We start from the raw sequence: 14,516 nt of genomic DNA, 5'->3' as shown, positions 1-14,516 counted from the left end.
GACGTGAGACATCTGGAGGCTCATCTGCTTCTCCGTGATATCTAGCTTTCCTTTCGAGAGTTTATCGAAGTATCGGTCCATCATATTTTCAAAAAGTGAATAGTGCGGTAGATTGGGTCGCTTTTTTTTGTTGCTGAACACACTGTAGATTAGACTTGACGATACGACAGAGATGCCTTCGGATCCTACAGAATATTTTGTACTCTGATTTGGTAAGGTGCATTCACATCAGAATCACATGGTCATCTGTCCGTACAAAAAAAAATAAAATAAAAATAAAAATAAAATAAAAATAAAAAAAAAGGGGCCCGATCCAAATTTATATCCAAGAGTTCGGATTCTCCGCGGCTGCTATTTCGTTAATTTCAAAGACGGATGCTTTTCAAGATGACACGTTTGGCGGCGTTGAACGACCAAGAGTACGTGTTGGAATACAAAAACAGCTACAATCATGTGCAGGCTTTTCCACCACTAACGGATACATGAATAGAAAAGCAAACGCGCCATTTCAGTTGGTATACCTCGCCGCAATCATCGCTTTCTCCCATGTGAAGGAGCCGGCGGATTCAAAACATTACTTTGCTTTCGAGCAATGATTCCAGTATTACTTTATGCGTGGCCCTCCCAAAAAGGATACGTGGCCACAATGCCGCATGTCACGGTACCTTAAGCAACGTGATTACAAGCATTGATGCTCGCCAGAATCAATTGGGCCACTTTCGCAATTGTGTGCCCACTTTGCTTCAAAGCTTTTCCCCCTTTACTAATTTTGTTGTGGATGGCAGCTTTGCCTCCCATTTTCATTTAAAAAAAAATATATTAAAAAAAAAAACTTCAAACTTTGTCCAATTGTCCTTCACTAAATACAGTAATATGCAGCTATCTTAAGCTTAACTTCATATAAAATATGATTAGAACCTATGGTCAATCCCCATCCGATCGAGGATGGGTTGGAGTTGGACCAACAGGATCATGTGTATGAATTAGATCAGATCGTGGATCTTGACAAAACATTAATTAGGCTACTAAGAGGGATTATAATAAATGAATTTATAAAAAAAATAATTATTTAATTATTTCTACAAAATGTTGTTTGAAAGAATTTTAGTGACACTTGTTTTCAAGAGAAGTGTCCCAACGAATATATTTTTATTTTCAGAAACTCTGTAAAAGATAATTAGTTTTGAAAAACATCAGACAACTAGACAACCTCATTAATTAGTCTCTTATGCGTATTCAAATTTTGTACACATCCGAGGTCCAACATAAAAGTCACTGGGGTTCCAGCATGCTAGCCTACACGTATTCTACGAATATATATCCATGTGACATGAAGCCGTTTTACATTATTTAATATAAAATAGCATTACTTGACATAGTAGAATAGCAAGTCATATTATAGTAATCCTCTATTCTTTATTTAGATTCATTTCCCAATTCCCATAATTAATCTAGCCGCCTTCATCAGAGATCTATCAGCTGACTCCATCTTTATATAAGATCAAGTCCCTGCAACAAAGGCCATGCGTTACCTTCAAAGAAAAAGGAGAGGTTAAGGTGGATATGGAGTCCAAAATGGCCAAAAAGAGTTTCACAGAGGCCATCAAAAAGCTTCATAGTGGAGGAGTCATCTCTCAGGAGGAGGAGAAGGGAGTAGTTCGTATAAAGATTGTAGTTAGCAAGCAAGAATTGAGACAAATGATGGCATCTATAAGCCAAAAAAATAATAATGCAGCTCATCATCACATGGCGGCGCCGCCGAGCTTGGAGCAGCTACTGCATGTCCTCCGAAAGCTGCACATGAAGAGGGCCGAGACCACGAAGAGCTACCGGGGTGATTGGAGGCCTGCGCTTCAGAGCATCCCTGAGGAGATTTGATATATCACCATAGTCTTCCTCCTTTAATTTGTGATATTAGCTCCAACATGGAGTACTTTTATCCATATCTATATAGCTTAATTTCCAAGTTCCAGATTAGGTTCTCATCTATGTGACAAGTAGTGGAGAGAGGGATCTGGTGGTAGCCACTCTTAATTGTATCCTCTCACTGTAAGAAGAATTATTAATGTGGATTTCCTCACCAAGGTACTCTTCATACAGTTCTCATAGAGAAATTAAATGATTATACGGAAATTCTTTCTTAATTGTTACCATCAAATCCTTATCATGCTATGGTTGCTGTTTCACCTCTATTCGGTGCCTAAATTGCCTCCACATGACATTGTTGATATTTTCATTACGTAACCTGTGAGGAAGTTAATATACGCGAACTGTGACACACACACACACACACACACACACACACCACACACACATATATATATATAAAAAATTCAACATCTGCTACATACTATTAGATTGGATAAAGTAAAATAAAATATAAAATTTTGATAAGTTCTAGAGACCTATCAAATTAGAGATTTATTTTTGTAGGAAGAGTTAAAATGAGATTTAAAGATTCACCAAAAATAAACATGAGTTGTAATTTTTTAGATGCAAAGCATAATAAAAAAGAGACACAACAACAGAATAGAGAATTAGGAGCATATTTTTATCAGCGGATTTTAAAATCCGTTTCTAAAGTTATCAGTTCGAGATAAGGGTGTCCAAGGTTGGAGACCAAGTGTTGGGAACTGATGTTCTTGCCTGAAGGCGATAAGTTTTATTTTGGTTCTCTGTTTCTGTGGTTTTTAGCTTAGAATCATGGCGCCTGAATGGGCGGCGTGTCGAGTGGGCTCCATAGGCAGCCGTTTGGAGTTTTGGATTGCTCGTGTTTGGAATTGAAGCTCCTCCCACTCTCCCCTGTTTTTCTTTTCCATTTTTGTTTTTTTTCCCTGCTCCCTTACACCAATTGAAATGCTATGTTGCTTATTCCATCATTTTGCTCAACAAAAAAAAGGGAAGGGCACTATGATAAAAAATAAAATTTTACTTTGAATGTTGAGTTGCCAGGATATTTTTTTTTTTAAGAAAAAGAAGTCATAGTAGTTATTTATTCCTATACAAGAGAGGAAATGTGCATGGAGGACATAGTAGTTCGTCAAATGTGTGAGGTTGAATCTTGGTGACAAGCAAAAGGGCACATCTATTGGTTCCGGCGAAACACTAAATAGGCTATTAAGATGCCATTTGACATCATTTTTTTATTTCTATAAATAAATAAATAAATAAATTTTATCTCTATTTTTATTTTTAAATTTAAAAAATATAAATATGTTGGGCCTAGTCAATTTTTTTAAAAACCATAAATATGATGATGATGGTCAAATAATAACAATAATGATAGAGATAGTGAATACCATAATAGTGATAACGATGATGATGGTAACAGTGCAAAAGATATGCTATCAATAGGAGTGTTGATAGAGGTACTAATGGTGGCGGTAGCAACAGTGTAAGAGATATAGTGGAGTTAATAATGTTGGTGGGACATCACTGATATAGTGGTAGAAGTAATAACGATGGTAGTAACATGACAAATATTATGATAATAGCAAAGTTATGGTTGAGATAGTAGAGGTGACGGTGGTAGGGCTTATGGCAAGTTGGCTATAGTGACAATGGTAAGTCGTAGAGATAATGATGGCAACAATGATAATAGTGGTGGAGATGACTACAATAGTATTGATGGCAGTGGTGGAGCAATGCCATAATGATAGTAGTGATGACAATAACAGTAAAAATGATGTTGGTGATTTAAGCAAAGGATATATATATTTTTTATTTTTTAAAGAGTATACGTATTCTAAAAATAAAATTAAAAATTTTTATTTTTATTTTTAAAATAATAAAAAATATTTTTATGAATAAAAATAAAAATAATATGATTAAACATGTTTTTATCTCAATTTTTGTGATTTTATTTTAGAAATAAAACATAAAAAATAAAAGTAATGACCAAAAAGTGCTTAGTTCTTAGATTTTAGTATAACAAGTTATAAACGCTAAATAAGTTTGATAAAATATTATTTAGTTATTTTTTATAAAAAAATTATTTATATAAATAAATAAATAAATAATTTTATTTCTATTTTTATTTTTAAATGTTAAAAATATAAATATATTGGGTATAGTCAATTTTTTTAAAAAAGCATAAACATGTTGATGGTTGTCGAAATAGTAACAATGGTGACAGGGATAATGAATGTTGTAATGGTGACAGTGATGATGGTGGCAAGAGTGGTAAAGATGAGGTAGCAATAGGAGTGTTGGTGGAGACACTAATATTGGTGCTAATAGCAGCGATGCAAGAGATATAGTAAAAATAGTAGTGTTGGTGGAGTACCAATGATATAGTGGTAGTGGCAATAATGATGGTAGTAACATGACAAAGATCATGATAATAGTAAGTGTTGGGTGGATGTCTGGCCAGGACACCACCTCCCAAGATCCTTTCAGTACCACGCGATGCAGCAGGAAGAAAGAAGAAACAAAACAAAAGGAAAAAACAATCAAAATACGTGGATCAGCCACAAAAGGGCTCGCCTCCACGGGGCATGCAAACTTCACTATGAAAAGAAAATTTTACAAGAGGAGACTTCACCCTCAACCCTTGTACACCAAATTCTCTCTCACATAAAGTTCCCCTCACAAAAGCTCTCTCTCTCTTGGAGACCCCCCTGAACCCCTGAAGAGCCTGGCGACCGCTGTCCAGGAGCCTCCTGCTCCTTCTCTCACAGCGCCTCACGCCTCTCTCTCTCCTCTCGGTTCGTACGGCGGCGAGAAAACGAAAACCACAACCCTCTATTTCGTCACAGGCTTAAAGGCTTAAACAAAGGTTAAAGCATGATTAGAAAGGGATTAGCACTCCTTAACAAAGCCAAGAAACCCTCCTGACCGTCGGATCAAGACCGGGAATCACCTGGGCCCTCCGATCGCGCTCCGGTCCACGGAATAGTGCCGTGGACCGCGAGAATCGCGTGGGAAACGCCCACGCGGTCCACAGACCGCGCCGTGGACCACCCGGTCCACGGTGGACCGGGGCAAGAGCCAGCAGGCCCGCTGGCCTGGGCCGGCCCGCGCCTGGGCCGCGCACCCGCGTGCGCCTGGGCCGCGCGCCTGGGCTGCGTGCGCCTGGGCCGCGGGCCCCCCCGCGCGGGCCTGGGTCGCGCGTCCCGCGCGCCGCCGCCTGCGGCCGCGCCGCTGCCGTCCACCGGCGATCCTCCGCCGCCTCGGTTTTCGTGCCATCTTCGAAAGCTCCGTTTCAGGTGATTTTGGTCTCGTTGGACTCCATTTTTTGCCGCGAACCTCGCTGTGGGCTCAATGTGGGCTGAATCTCGAGGCGTCAAATCCTAACAATCTCCACCTCGACTCGATATTCGGCCACCTCCAAACTCCGAGAGCTTCTGGATCTCCTCGCCCCCATGCCCTGGGGCAATCGCCTGCTGATCATGGATGGGCAAACATGGGAGTCGAGCCAGACTGCTCGATCCCATCTCCGTCGTATGCTGTGCTCTTCCTGACCTGAGACCTGCTCGGGGCATCATCCTGCGGCAATAGGAATCTTACCTTGCGACGTCACCTCTCGTCCTCCCGAGTCCCTTGTCTCGTGCCCGATCCGCCTCCTGGAGCTCCACCTCGCTCTGGGCTCCACCTGGCTCCTGATGCTCCACCTCGCACTGGGCTCCCTGCTAGGTAATAATGTCCTCTGCTCCCCTTCTTTCCCTCCAGCACAATCCTATCGCCGCGTAGCGCCCTCAGGATTCCTCCACCAGCTACCGTCCTGTAGCCTCTCGAATCCAGTCTGCTAAGTGAGATAAGATTCCGCCTGAAATCGGGTATGTATCGGACCTCCCCCAATCTCCTCACTGCACCGTCATGTGTCCTCCAGCTGACCGTCCCAATGCCTCTGATCGCACAGCTCGATCCATCCGGTAGATATACAGTGCTCTCACTGTTCTCCAGAGAGTCAAACTGCTCCTCTCTGCAACACACATGATAGGGGCATGCAGAATCTAATATCCACTGCTGGGAAGAAGTAGATACCTCGTCAGATATCTCGAAGACATCTCCATCTAAATCACTGCCGGCCGTCGCTACAGCAGCCACCGTCCGATTTTTCAGTTGAGGGCAATCTCTGGCTAGATGCCCCAACTCTTCACACCGGTAACATCTGATTTTGCTCAAGTCCCTCCTGGACTTAGACCGCCCTCGATGCGATCTCCTGTCGCTCCGTCTACCGCCTCCTGCACCTCCAGAAGCCACCAAAGCTGAGCTATCGACACCTGAGCTCGAAGCTGGGTTCTCCCTCTTGAGAACCTCGTTCTGGAGTATCGCCGCGGTGACCTCGTCCATCTTGATAGTGCTCTTCCCCACTAGAAGAGCAGTCACCAAGGACTCGTACGAAGAAGGAAGCGACGCCAGCAAAACCAGCGCCCTGGTCTTCTCCTCAACGTTCTCGCTAACGCTGAGAAGGTCGGTGAGGATCTTCTAGAAGTGGCTCAGATGCTCCTGCACGCTCTGTCCCTCAGTCATCCGCAGTTGGTAAAACTGCCTCCAGAGGAAAAGAGTGTTGGTGAGAGACTTCGCCATGTACAACTCCTCGAGCTTCGACCACAGCACCGTCGGGGAAGTCTCGCTCAGCACATGGATCACCACCTCATCCGCTAGGTACATGGGGATGGTACTCACCGCCTGCATCTGTAGCCGTTTCCAATCCCGCACCTCCATGGTGGTCGGTTTCTCATCGCACAAGAGAGCTTCGATCAACCCCTATTGGATGAGCACGTCCTTCACCCTTGCCTGCCACAAGGAGAAATTGCTCTTACCATCAAACTTGTTGATCTCCATCTTGATTGTTCCTGTTTTCTCCATCTTCAGTCTTGCTCACCACCACTGCAATCTGCGTCCTTGTACCGCCTTTGCTCTGATACCACTTGTTGGGTGGATGTCTGGCCAGGACACCACCTCCCAAGACCCTTTCAGTACCACGCGATGCAGCAGGAAGAAAGAAGAAACAAAACAAAAGGAAAAAACAATCAAAATACGTGGATCAGCCACAAAAGGGCTCGCCTCCACGGGGCATGCAAACTTCACTATGAAAAGAAAATTTTACAAGAGGAGACTTCATCCTCAACCCTTGTACACCAAATTCTCTCTCACATAAAGTTTCCCTCACAAAAGCTCTCTCTCTCTTGGAGACCCCCTGAACCCTTGAAGAGCCTGGCGACCGCTGTCCAGGAGCCTCCTACTCCTTCTCTCACAGCGCCTCACGCCTCTCTCTCTCCTCTCGGTTCGTACGACGGCGAGAAAACCGAAAACCACAACCCTCTGTTTCGTCATCGTCACAGGCTTAAAGGCTTAAACAAAGGTTAAAGCATGATTAGAAAGGGATTAGCACTCCTTAACAAAGCCAAGAAACCCTCTGACCGTCGGATCAAGATCGGGAATCACCTGGGCCCTCCGATCGCGCTCCGGTCCACGGAATAGTGCCGTGGACCGCGAGAATCGCGTGGGAAACGCCCACGCGTTCCACAGACCGCGCCGTGGACCACCCGGTCCACGGTGGACCGGGGCAAGAGCCAGCAGGCCCGCTGGCCTGGGCCGGCCCGCGCGCGCCTGGGCCGCGCCCGCGCGCGCGCCTGGGTCGCGCGCCCGCGTGCGCCAGGGCCGCGCGCCCGCGTGCGCCTGGGCCGCGCGCCTGGGCTGCGCGCGCCTGGGCCGCACGCCAGCCTGGGCCGCGCACCCGACTGGGCCGCGGGCCCCCCCGCGCGGGCCTGGGTCGCGCGTCCCGCGCGCCTCCGCCTGCGGCCGCGCCGCTGCCATCCGCCGGCGATTCTCCGCTGCCTCGATTTTCGTGCCATCTTCGAAAGCTCGTATCTCCTCCATCCGAGCTCCGTTTCAGGTGATCTTGGTCTCGTTGGACTCCGTTTTTTGCCGCGAACCTCGCTGTGGGCTCAATGTGGGCTGAATCTCGAGGCGTCAAATCCTAACAGTAAGATTATGATTGAGATAGTGGGGGTGATAGTAGTAGTGATTGTGGCAATATTAGCTATGGTGGCAATGGTAAAGATGATGGTCATATAGATAGTGATGATAATAATGACAATTGTGGTGAAAATGAAAGCAATAGTGGTGATTGTAGCGGTGGTAGTGATAGAGGTGATGGCCATAATAATGGTAGTGATGACAGTAATGGTAAAAATGATATTGGTGACTCAAGTAAAAGAAATAATTTTTTTTACTTTTTAAAAAATATATATATTCTAAAAAAATAAAATTAAGGATTTCTTATTTTTATTTTTAAAAATAATAAAAAATATTTTTTATAAATAAAAAATAAAAGTAATAGCATCAAACATGTTTTTATCCAAATTTATGTGATTTTATTTTAGAAATAAAATATGGAAATAAAAGTAATGACCAAAAAGCTCTTAGTTCTTAGGTTTTAGAATAACAAGTTACAAACATTAAATAAGTTTGGTAAAATATTATTTTATTTTTTTCATAAAATTTTTATTTTATAAATAAATAAATAAATAATTTTGGTTCTATTTTTATTTTTAAATTTTTAAATATAAATATATTGGGCATAGTCAATTTTTTTTAAAAAGCATAACATGATGATGGTGATCAGAATGATAATAATGGTGACAAAGATAATAAATGCCATAATAGTGATAGTGATGGAGGTGGAAAGAGTGTTAAAGATATGGCAGAAATAGGAGTATTAGTAGGGGCACTACTGATGGTGGTAGCAACGGTGCTAGAGATATAGTGGAGATAGTAATGTTGGTGGGGCACCAATAGTGATAATAATAATGGTAATAACATGACAAAATCGTGATCAAACAAAGTTATGGTTGAGATAGTGGAGGTGGTGATGGGCAGTGATTAGGGCAATATTGGCTATGATTGGCAATGATAAAAGTCCTAGTCATAGAGATAATGATGGCAATAATGATAATAGTAGTGGCGATGGTAGTAATAATGATTATGGTAGCGATGGTAGTGGTGGAGGTGATGGCTATAATGATGGTAGTAGTGATGGTTAAAATGATGTTGGTGATTCAAGTGAAAGACATGAATTTTTTTGCTTTTCAAAAAGTATGCATATTCTAAAAAAATGAAATTATAGTTTTCTTATTTTTATTTTTAGAAATAATGAAAAATATTTTTTTATAAATAGAAAATAAAAATAATAGCATTAAACATGTTTTTATCTCAATTTGTGTGGTTTTATTTTAGAAATAAAATTGTTGGGTACAAAATACCCACAGCCGAAGTTCTCAGCGGGATTAGCCCTTGCGAGCTCAGCCCGGACCCCTACAGGAGCTGGGCTACGTCGCCAACTTCAACTGAAGAAGGACTCCGTCCGAACTTCTACGGAAGATGGGCTCTGTCCACAGCTCCAACCTCAAGAGGGACTCCGCCCGGACTCCTACGGGAGCCGAGCTCCATCGCCAACTTCAACTGTCGGTAAGATCCGCCCGGACTCCCATGGGAGATGGGCTCTGTCCACAGCTCCAACCTCAAGGGGGACTCCGCCCGGACTCCTACGGGAGCCGGGCTCCGTCGCCAACATCAACCGCCGGTAAGATCCGTCCGGGCTCCTACGGGAGCCGGACTCCGCACCTGACTTTAATTGCAGGAGGACTCCGCCCGGACTCCTACGGGAGTCGGGCTCCGATCGCAACATCGACTCCAGGAGGACTCCGACCGGACTCCTACGGGAGCCGGGCTACGCCCACGACTCCAACCTCAAGTGGGACTCCGCCCGGACTCCTACGGGAGCCGGGCTCCGTCGCCAACGTCAACCGCCGGTAAGATCCGTCCGGGCTCCTACGGGAGCCGGACTCCGCACCTGACTTTAATTGCAGGAGGACTCCGCCGGATTCCTACGGGAACCGGGCTCCGATCGCAACATCAACTCCAGGAGGACTCCGACCGGACTCCTACGGGAGCCGGGCTCCGCCCATGACTCCAACCTCAAGGGGGGCTCTGCCCGGACTCCTACGGGAGCTGGGCTTCGTCGCCAACGTCAACCGCCGGTAAGATCCGTCCGGGCTCCTACGGGAGCCGGACTCCGCACCTGACTTTAATTGCAGGAGGACTCCGCCCGGACTCCTACGGGAACCGGGCTCCGACCGCAACATCAACCCCAGGAGGGCTCCGCCCGGACTCCTACGGGAGCCGGACTCCGTCGTCGGCTCCGACCGGTGCCGAACTTCGACCGACGGATCCGCATTCACAAGCGCGATGCCGCAACCACCACGATCCCGCTTCACTTCCTGCGGCAGATTCCGCGCAGCTCCATCACTCCCTGACAAGCCGCAGTAACGATCACAGTACTGCTCCACTTCCTGCGGCAGATTCTGCGCAGCTCCATCACTCCCTGACAAGCCGCAGTAACGATCACAGCACTGCTCCACTTCCTGCGGCAGATTCTGCGCAGCTCCATCACTCCCTGGCAAGCCACGATAACGGCCACAACCCCGCTCCACTTCCTGAGACGGTTACCGCGCGATTCTTCCATCCACTGGCGAGTCGTGACAACGGACGCCGCTCCACTTCCCACGGCAGGCCCCACGTGGCACACCCCGATGATAGCCACGGATCCACCCCACTACTCTCTGCAACAAACTCCGCCTGACCCTGGGCAGCCCACTGCCAGACGGTTACAGATGTCGCTATCAGGCTACCGCCCCCTCCGCCTATAAAGGGGAAACCCCAGATACGTTATTCCATAAGCTCTCATCTTTCATCTAAAAACTCTGCTAAATTCTCCGTTCGAGCACTCCATTCTTGTTGAGGCAGAGAACTGACTTGAGCGTCGGAGGGTCTTGCCGGAGCAACCCCACCTCCGGTTTAGACTTCCTTTGCAGGTCCCGACGGCGACCGCGACTTCCTCGACTCCAGCTTCTCCGGCGCAAGCGAATTTTTGCACCAACAGGATTGGCGCTAGAGGAAGGGTCCTGTGTCTTCGCAATACCCTTGTTCTTAAAGGAGCGCTCAACGGATCCACCTCCGGTCATCTTATCCGGCACCCACTCCTCCTTTCCTCATCTGCCCACTCCTCCTTTCCTCATCTGATGCCTTCTCGCGAGGCATTCGCACAACTATCTCCGGCTATGGTCGCCGACAAGGAGTGGCCGGACGATCGGCCTCTATCGAATTCCGTCAACACCATTTCGGAGGGATCCCGGTGGGAGGCAACCAACATACCGGCTGTATCCTCCAAGCGGCAAAAGGTTGAAGAACCCATAACCTTTACCGAAGAAGACACCCAGGGAGTCCAATTCCCTCATAACGATGCAGTCGTAGTTTCCTTGAATATAGCAAATTACGACGTCCGTCGCATTCTTGTCGATAACGAAAGTTCGGCCGACATCTTGTTCTACGATGCCTTTTCAAGAATGTCCGCTCTTGGCGGTCATCTGAGGCCGATTTGCTCCCCCCTGGTAGGGTTTACCGATGACGCCGTTCCGACGGAAGGAATGATAGCTTTGACTGTGGCCGCGGGTCAATATCCAAAGCAATCCAGGGCTCCGATGAATTTCTTGGTGGTGAAGGCGCCATCTGCCTACAATGCAATCCTTGGCCGACCCGGCCTCAATGCTCTCCGAGCTGTCGTTTCGACCTACCATTTGAAGTTGAAGTTCCCCACCAACCAGGGGATCGGAGAGGTCCGGGGAGACCAAGCCCTGGCCAGATACTGCTACAACATCGCCTTGCAAAGAAGCGATCAAGCTGACCCCTGTCCCGTCGATGGACTAGATGCTCGCGATGACCTCACCGAAGAAAGGGGCGGCCCAATCGAAGATCTGGTACCAATCCCTTTGAATGATGGGAACGCGGAGCATGTGGCGCTAATTGGCTCCAACCTGGGGGAGGAGGTGCGGACGTGTCTTATTGATTTTCTACGAAAGAATGCGGACGTTTTCGCTTGGGTTCCAGCAGACATGCCGAGGATTGACACGGAAGTCATGGAGCATCATCTGGCCGTCAATCCAAAGCATCGACCGACGAAAGAAAAAATCCGGAGTCATGCCCCGGAGAGGCAGAAGGCGATAGCCGAGGAAGTGGATAAGCTCCTCAAGGTCGGATTCATTAAGGAAGTCAATTATCCTGATTGGATTTTCAATGTTGTTCTGGTCAAAAAAGCAAACGGCAAGTGGAGGATGTGCATAGACTTCAAAAAGCTGAATAAGGCTTGTCCAAAGGATAGCTACCCCCTTCCCAGAATCGACCAACTGGTGGACGCGACCTCAGGTCATGAGCTCCTCACCTTTATGGACGCGTTCTCCAGCTATAATCAAATTAGAATGACGTCGGAAGATGAAGAAAAGACAGCTTTCATCACTAATCGCGGCCTTTACTGTTACAGGGTCATGCCTTTCGGCCTCAAGAATGCGGGCGCAACCTACCAACGGTTGGTGAACAAAATCTTCAAAGAGCAGATCGGCCGAAACATGGAGGTCTACGTGGACGATATGCTCGTAAAAAGCAAGTCTTCCAGAAATCATGTCGCCGACCTCGAGGAGACCTTTGACGCTCTCCGAAAGTATAGAATGAAGCTGAACCCGACTAAATACGCTTTCGGAGTAACCTCAGGAAAGTTCCTGGGCTTCATGGTATCAGGGCACGGGATTGAGGCCAATCCAGAGAAAATTCGCGCCATCCAGGAGATGACCGCCCCAAAGTCGATCAAAGAGGTTCAGCGCCTCACAGGGAGGATAGCGGCTCTTAATCGCTTCGTCGCGAGGTCGGCCGGACGGTGCTTGCCCTTCTTTCAAACCCTCAAGCAGCCGAAGAACTTCTGTTGGACCTCTGAGTGCCAACAGGCATTCGAAGAGTTAAGAAGCTACCTTAGCTCACCCCCGCTGTTGGCAAAGCCTGAACCTGGGGAGGAACTATTTTTATACCTAGCAGTCTCTCCCATGGCCCTCGCGGCCGTCCTTGTCAGAGAAGAAATGAAAGTCTAGCGACCAGTCTACTACATTAGCCGCGCGCTGAGGGACGCCGAGACCAGGTACACCAAATTAGAAAAACTGACATACGCCTTGTTGGTTGCAGCTCAGAGGCTCCGACCCTACTTTCAAGGGCACACCGTGACGCTACTCACCGATCAACCGATCAAGGTGGTTTTGCACCGGGCTGACACCTCCGGAAGAATGGCAAAATGGGCGATCGAGCTCACGAAATTCGACATCAACTACAGACCTAGACCAGCAGAAAGGGCCCAAATACTGGCAGATTTCATAGTAGAGTGCACCATCCCAGAGGAGGCCAAACCTGAGCAAAGCAAAGTTGACGACCTGAAGTCTCAACCGAACTCCCCTAACGAAGAGGCCAATCCCTCCGATCGCTTTTGGACCCTCTATGTGGATGGATCTTCCAACATGTCGGGCGCAGGTGCAGGCCTGATCTTGGTCAGTCCGGAGGGAGTCATCGCGGAGTACGCTCTGCGTTTCGAGTTCCTCACAACAAATAATGGAGCGGAATATGAAGCTCTGATCGCAGGACTAAGGATCGCCAGAGAGCTAAGAATAAGTCAGCTTCGGGTGCACAGTGACTCTCAACTGGTGGTGGGGCAAGTCAGCGGGAGTTACGAAGCGCGGGAGGACAGTATGGCCAGATACCTTGAGAAGGTAAAGGAGCTCACCCCCGCTTTCAGCAGCTTCAACATTAGGCAGATTCCAAGGCTGGAGAATACCAGAGCCGATGTTCTCTCCAAGCTGGCGACATCGGCTCCGGCCGAATTGCCCAAAGGCGTCCTCTTTGAAGTTCTAAAACATCCGAGTACAGAAGAATCGCGGCCCGTAATGGAGATCGACCACGAGCCCAGCTGGGTCGACCCTCTGATAACCTATCTCAGAGATGGAGTTCTCCCCCAGGATGCGAAGGAGGCTCGGAAGCTCCGAAATCAAGCCTCCCGGTACATCCTTTATGAGGGCAAATTGTACAAAAGATCATACTCCTTGCCCCTCTTGAATTATCTCCGGCCCTCGGAAGCTGACTACGCCTTGTGGAAAATACATGAGGGGATTTGCGAAAATCATTTGGGGGCTAGATCTTTATCCCACAAGCTGCTCCGCCAGGGATATTACTGGCCAACGATGCATCGTGATTCGATTGAATATGTCAAAAAGTTGATCGATGCCAGAGATACGCCAACATCCAGAGACAGCCCACCATCGAGCTCGCACCCTTGAGTGCCCCATGGCCTTTTGCACAATGGGGGATGGATATCCTTGGCCCTTTTCCCATGGCATCTGGGCAAAGGAAGTTCCTCCTCGTAGCGATCGACTACTTCACCAAATGGGTTGAAGCCGAACCACTAGCAAAAATCACAGAAGCAAAAGTATAAGATTTCGTCTGGAAATCGATCGTGTGTAGGTTCGGTCTGCCTAGAAATCACTGATAATGGACGACAATTTGCGGGAGCGAAATTCACCAAATTCTGTGAAGATTTAAACATCTCCCACAACTTCACATCAGTAGCCCATCCCCAGGCGAACGGCGAAGCTGAGGTGACCAACAGAACCCTTTTGCAGGGGATTAAGACAAGGCTTGAA

Source organism: Elaeis guineensis, chromosome 11, assembly GCF_000442705.2.
Source record: "Elaeis guineensis isolate ETL-2024a chromosome 11, EG11, whole genome shotgun sequence".
NCBI classification, from domain to species: Eukaryota; Viridiplantae; Streptophyta; class Magnoliopsida; order Arecales; family Arecaceae; genus Elaeis; species Elaeis guineensis.
The sequence above is the reverse complement of the archived record's forward strand: the minus strand, read 5'-3'. Positions refer to the sequence as shown.